A 7,463-nucleotide genomic window follows, 5' to 3' on the forward strand; every position below is an offset into this window, starting at 1 on the left:
ACCAAAAAAGTTATTTCTAATACGACCTAAAAACCTGTTCTTTACCATGCACAGCTACATATATCCACATGAATTTAGCACTGTCCACAACTTATGAATATCCTAATGGTAACGATTAAGATCCAACAGTCTCCTGAATGGAGAAACAGTGTGACACCCGGTGAACGCATGAAAGATTGGAAGAGTCATACATTGTGTCGACCCATGGTGGCAACCATCATGATTTTATGAAAAGATATGTACCGAAAGCTTGATCTGACACCAAAAGCGATCCACAGCATCAGGAGCTGTCTTGCTGCATCAGTACCAACAGTACGTATGGTTACTCTTTTGGCAGGAGAGTAGAGTACTAGCTGCTCCACTTCTATCTGTTGCATATTATACAGTTCCTTGCCCTGTGGTAGAGGAAGATGAACGGCTTCGCATGACATGAACTCAAACAATTCGGTTTTGTTCTTATTGACTCGAAGGAAGTCCTTCCAGCTTTCTGGCAGCACAGTAGAAGGAGCCACTCTTTTCCTGGTGCCCTTTCCCCTTTCCTGCCTTATTGAGGCTTTCAGGCTAGCAGGTAAGTATACACCCTAGGCAAGGGCGACGCGGATGCTTTTCTCGAGTTGAGCAAAGATGTATGGGGCAAACACTCTTTCTCCATACTCTTGAAATGTTCTTGATGTTCCAGGGTTGAGCATTTGAACCACAGCTTGACCATCAATAAATATTGCTTGGGCCACAGGTGCACTATTGTTTTCGAGCAGATTTGATTCCAGGCAGCGAAGTAGATCTGCTTTAACTCCAAACCGCATTTTCCTCCAGTTAACAAAGCTGGCGGGGCTGCCTGGTTTTCATGAGAGAAGAAATTGTCCATATCTCCATCCCTTGTCTGACATGAGATGTACATCCTCAAAAAGAGACCACAGTCACTTTTAAGTGCTGCAAGCTGTGCCTTCTGTTTTAACATAACCTTCGCCGGCTGCCGACTGACAAATGGCAACTTGTTCGTATGAAGTGTTTGTGTGACAGGTGTCGTACACTGCTCTAGCCTTTCTGTCACAAACTGTGTGTACTGCTCCTCACCTAGGGTCTCTTCCTTCTCCCCGTTTCAGCCAATTATTGGTTGTCCATGATATGATCGCTTGTGCCAATGACTAGTAGGTCTTGACTTTGTTCTAGAAATGGATTCCCCATCTCTTTCAGTACTGTCAGAAGTTCCCATCCCCCAAGAATGCTGCCTGCACTCCAGGTTGCTGGTCATGGTGATGTTGTCTAGTGTTAGCAGAACCGTTAGTTTGCTTTATGGCCTGTTCCTCAAACTCTGTAGTGATCCTTTAAATGCTTTAGAACCAAATAAAACACAAAGTAACTTAAAGAACATCTTACCAGTATTATTGAGAAGTAATGGAAAGGAGCAGTTTTCCTGACTTGAATTGAGGTTTTTGCCGTAAACTACCTAGCTGCCCACTGACCATGCTATGCATATGGTCAGTTACGAGACAAAAAATGGTTTGGTGCTATAATTAGTGAAATTAACTAAGTGACAGGGATTACGATGAAGACTATATGCAGGGAAACCACTCCTAAAGAAATTTGAGATCACAGGAGGAAAAATAAATGGGGAAACTTTTTGTAACCATTAAAAACTTGCTATTTTTAGTCAATTTTGACCTTGACCTTGACCTAAATGCAAAGCCCTGAGTTCTGGCGATCTCAAAAGTATTACCAACTGAATTGGCATCCCCAAGTTAGTTGAAAATGACACATTAACGCTTTTCTGGACTATTTGGTTCAACAAAAAATGGTTTGGTGCTATAATTAGTGAAATTAAGTAAGTGACAGGGATTACGATGAAGATTATGCAGGGGAACCACTCCTAAAGAAATTTGAGATCACAGGGGGACAAATAAATGGGGAAACTTTTTGTAACCATTAAAAAATTGCTATTTTTAGTCAATTTTGACCTTGACCTTGACCTAAATGCAAAGCCCTGAGTTCTGGCGATCTCAAAAGTATTACCAACTGAATTGGCATCCCCAAGTTAGTTGAAAATGACACCTTAACGCTTTTCTGGACTATTTGGTTCAATATTTAAGCGTGTTTGTACAATTATTAGACAATGCAGGGGACTGGCGGCCATTCTTTATTTAACCTCTCAGGGTCATCAGAGGTCAAATCAAAATGTGAAATAAACTAACTGAAAGGGATTAAGGTGGGGGACTATGCAGGGGAACCATTCCTAAAGAAATTTGAGAACACAGGGGAGAACAAATGACAAATAAATGGGACAACTTTTTGTAACCATTCAAAACATGCTATGAATTTTTTACTCAATTTTGACCTTGACCTTGACCTAAATGCAAAGCCCTGAGTTCTGGCGATCTCAATAGTATTACCAACTGAATTGGCATCCCCGAGTAAGTTAAAAATGACACCTTAAACGCTTTTCTGGACTATTTGGTTCAAGAGTTAAGCGTGTTTGTACAATTATTAGACCATGCGGCGGACTGGCGGCCATTGTTTATTTGACCTCTCAGGGTCATCAGAGGTCAAATCAAAATGTGAAAAAACTAACTGAAAGGGTTTAAGGTGGGGGACTATGCAGGGGAACCATTCCTAAAGAAATTTGAGAACAAATGACAAATAAATGAGATTTTACCTTTTGTAACCATTCAAAACTTGCTATTTTTAGTCAATTTTGGCCTTGACCTTGACCTAACTGCAAAACCCTGAGTTCAGGCGATCTCAAAAGTATTACCAAATGAATTGGCATCCCCAAGGTAGTTGGAAATGACACCTTAAACGTTTTTCTGGACTATTCGGTTCAAAAGTTAAGCGTCTTTGTACATTAGACCATTCGGACAGGCGGCCATTTTGGATTTGACCTCTCAGGGTCATCAGAGGTCAAATCTGACTTCCCTCCACATCTGAAAATAAATCTTATGGTCTAAACTAACTATGCTAGAAGTTTCATGCTTTTCTCAAAAAGTGCACAATTTGTCATTATATGGGAGCTTATCCGCTGTACTAATAAGTTAGATAAATATTTGATTCACAATCAGATCAAATTGAGATCTAAATTTTCTTTTTCTTTTAATTGCACAGATAAAAGGAGTAAAATTATGAGGGCCATGAATCTTCTGTTGACTTGTTGTCCGGGTGAGTAAATATTGGTATTCAATTTCATTGTATTAAATGACAGCTAATGAATTTATCGGAAGCAATATGCCGAAAGACTTAAAGTTAAAATAAAAATGAAATCACTTTTCTATAATTTGGGAGAAGTTTGGTAAAAAGAGAATAATAAGCAAACATATAAAGTTTCTTTTATGATATCTGAGACGGGCCATAGATGAATTTTGTTTGTGCTTACCATTCACAAACAAGTTTTGCAATATATGCATTGCTAAATGTTAAGATATGACTGGGAAATAAAGAGGGAGAGCACTATGCATAGGAGAAAAAAGATTCACAGGTTGAGCAAAAATAGTGTAGTTTTAGTAAGCCGTCACAAGATTATTTTCTTTGATTCTACATGATATTTACATAATTATATACACCAAATATCTGCAATATTAAGCTGCTGTAAAGTTTTTTTTCTGAAGTGGAGAACAAAAAAAAAGGGGGAAACATGCATGCACTAACCTGCAATCTTGGTCCTTTCAGACAAGCTGGTGCACAACGTTGATGAGCACTTGACAACCTAAATATTCCTATGTGTAACATCACAATCGCCATGATTAATGTGTGGGGATCTGTCAGGATTGGTCTTAGCATATGACTCTGTGTAGCAGTGATGACATTTCTTTCATTTATGTACGATAAGATTCTTCGTAAATCACGAATAGAACAGCAAATTATCTTGCACATGTAGCTTTTGATACAAGGAGAATGTCAAAAGTATATGTATTTCATTTAGGTTTCATTTCAATTTCATTATTGCTACCAATATATACATGTACCTGGCTTAAACTAAGTCTTTGTTTTGTTTTAGACTCAACGTATTAGGATTGGGAAACATGTTTTCACAAGATCCATATCAGACAACATTTGTCAGTACCATTAAAAAACCAGTTCTGTTGACAATATGCCAAAGTTTTTATTTTAACGGCTGTGTGTCTACTGTTTCTGCTGTTTTTTAAACATTTTTTTGTTTCTGCTTTTTTTCTTCTATTTTATTAGGTTGTCAGAGATCTGCAGACGTTGTGAGTATTGAAACGACTTCTTTATATATGTATATATATATATATATGGAGTAATATTAATTGGTTTAATTTAATCACAAATTTTACATTTATTTACTAGTATTGCTAAATATATTCATGTAGCTATACTGGGTGCAGATGTGAATGTGGAGAACATGTATTTTTGCCTAGCATTGGGAGGCACGTGTTCATGTTTTTGGTGTTTTCTCTTTAATTGTTTTGTTATTTCATAATTAAGACTGCAAAGTGATGTAAATGAAGGGAAAATCCCTGATTTTAAAACAAGATAAAAATAACAACAAGAAAAAACTAGAAATGCAATCGTGTCACAACGATGTGCGTGCAATGACGCCATATACGTGTCAAACGAAAGAGCTTCTCTCGGACTATCAAGAGCAATTTGTACGAATTCTGTAGCTTCTGTGATATTGGAGATAGGTAGGGCGAAAGAAAGGCCTCAACAGTGACCTTGATGGGATGGTAGTGACTACGCCTACGGAGTTTGAAAGAAATTGGGATAGGGGAAAGAACCTAAAAAGGGCTCGCAAGCACTGCGTGCAAAAACCAACGGGATTTGGTGCATGTTCGTCATTGCAATGAAGATCGTTCTGGGGATCAAAAGCGTGAACCCGATTTGCCTCATAGACAATGCGTGTAATGCATGGGCGAAAAACGTACAGGATCTGTATTATGACCGGAGTTTAAAAAAAAATTCTCTCTCTCTTTATGTCTCTTTATGGGCCGTATTTGGTATCATTAGAAAGAGAATTTCATGATTGCTATTGTTAACCACTCTCTTTTTTTCTATGATATTCCTATCGAAACACGTGATGCAAAATAGATTTATAGGACAAAATAGCGTCTTAAATGGCCCCATTGACCAATTTTATAAATCCGGCCATGAGGTGCCCTGCGTATCGGAACTCGGCATGTCACTGCAAATTTTCAAGGAAAAAAAGGACGTTTAAGGGGCGAAAAGCAGTCTGAAAAAATGACTTTATAGCCGATACGTGTAAGATTCGGGCGGAAACTCGGCGGAAGTCGTGTAGTGACCTTTGTTCAAATGCGATTTATTCACAATTTTCTGTGTGAACATATACTGTTATTCATTCGAAAGGGCTCTTCATTGCGGTCAGTTTGACACCATTGTCATCTGCCCGCAATGTATTGCACGCATTAAAGGCGCTATTACGTAATGCATAGTAAATTCATCATTTTTAGCGATAACTTTACGCTGACGTCATTAAAATTTACCAAACGTAGCAGAAAGTTGTCACGTATATGGATGAATATGTCTGCCAAGTTTCATTGATGTAGGTATAAAGATCGCTATTTAAGAGCAAGTTAAAGTTATTTCTCAATTTTCTTGAAAACTGCATAATTTGAGGGCATTTTTCGCAAAGTCGGTCAGTGTTAGGGTATATAATTTTGTATATGGCTGGAAAGGGCATATGTTCAAGTATCTTAATCCAAAAAAGGGTACGGGTCTGCCAAGCCATAATGGAGATACGGCCACAGAAAGAAAGCCAATTCCCAGAACTTTAGAAGGCGCTATTTATGTTTTGCATAGCCAATGGAGCATGAAATTTGGCATGGCTTTGTGCAATTATGAGATAAAGATACTGTGAGATTTAAATACAAAACGGAATTTATATGAGAAAGTTATGGCAGTTTTAGATTATTTAGGGGTCAATTTTTCAAGAATTTGAGAGATTGTTGACGGAGATGGTTTCAGATTTGAATTTTGAGTATGAAGATGGCATTTTGAAGGGCAGGTTATGCGTCGCAGATTAAAGAACATCTCTTAGACTATCTAGAGAAAATTGTTAGAAGTATGTAGGATCTAGGATAGTGGAGATAGGAAGGAAGATAGAAAGGCCTTAAAATGGACCAGAAACGGACAAAATGGCGCCTGGATGGTTATGCATGAGTGATTTCGAAAATCGAAAAAGTAGGTGACCTTGGTGAGATGCTAGAGACTATGCCTATGAAATTTGAAAGGGAAATGACATGAGGAAAGCACCTAACTAGGAATAACAAGCACTATGTGCAAAACGAATGTGATTTCCGGACGATAAGGAATATACTAAGGAGAATATTAATGGGGCAGAATGTGAACGAAAACAAGGCAATGACAAAGGTCGTCATTGCAACAATGTGTGCTATGAAACTATAAGAATTGGAACACGTTGCTGCAATAAATGACGACAGTCACGACTTAGGTCATTATTTTGGGCTTATTCAACAACTGTGTTAGATACAGGCTGGTTGGATATTCTGTAGCAAAACAAAACAATGAAAGTACACTAAATATACGGCTTTCAAATTATTTTCACATCTTAAGGAAGATATCTCTTAAGCATAAATTCTGTTATTCATTAATTCTCCCTGAAACCAGTTTTCATATTAAATCTTAACTTCATAATGTACATCCTTTGCAACTGCAAGTACACTGAAAATTACTTAATAAATCTCAGAACCCATTATATAAAGTTTTTACTCGAATTTCTTGTTCTGATCAGACTTAACAATTTCCTCATAACTCAGCTAGAACAAAAACATAAATCTACTTTTGTTAAACTCTAGTCTTGAAATAAACTAGATAAAGTGCCCTATCACTATCGCTATCACTAGAAAGATTATTCATCCACGCAGTGAAACTGACGTACGTGCACGAGAAGCCCTTTCGTTATTAAATGACTTTCATGAAATGCATACGCATTGGAAATATAGTGGAAACCGAAGCTGTAATGCTTATCAACTATGCTAAATTAACATAATCACTTCTTCCATATGAATACACACAAACTTTGTTTAAACTGACTTTAAGGAAACTTCCTTTTAAAAAAGTATTTACTTAAGTTTGAAAGTCTCAATCGATAACCAAATCTGTGTAGAAAGTCCGAATAGACTACTACACACATGTACAATCTACCATACATCTTGCTATAAATTGTGAAACGCAAGTGAGATTGTTTCCCAGAAAGCTTCCTTGCTTCTTAATCTTCTAATCTATTCTCTCACCTTAAAGACAAAGACGATAATAAAGATGAAGATACCGTAAAGGAATAATATGATAAAGGTAAAGGTATCGTAAAGGAATAATATAATAAAGGTAAACATACCGTAAAGGAATAATTAGAAGTCTATGTGAGCAAACTGCTGATGTACAACTACAAGTAGACCCTATGAAAACATTGCGGATTCCGGGACTTCTTTTGCTAGTCTTACCCAAGTCTTTAAATTAAATGGAAAAGTCATTCTTTG

Source organism: Strongylocentrotus purpuratus, unplaced genomic scaffold, assembly GCF_000002235.5.
Source record: "Strongylocentrotus purpuratus isolate Spur 01 unplaced genomic scaffold, Spur_5.0 spur5_scaffold_3, whole genome shotgun sequence".
Classification (NCBI taxonomy): domain Eukaryota; kingdom Metazoa; phylum Echinodermata; class Echinoidea; order Camarodonta; family Strongylocentrotidae; genus Strongylocentrotus; species Strongylocentrotus purpuratus.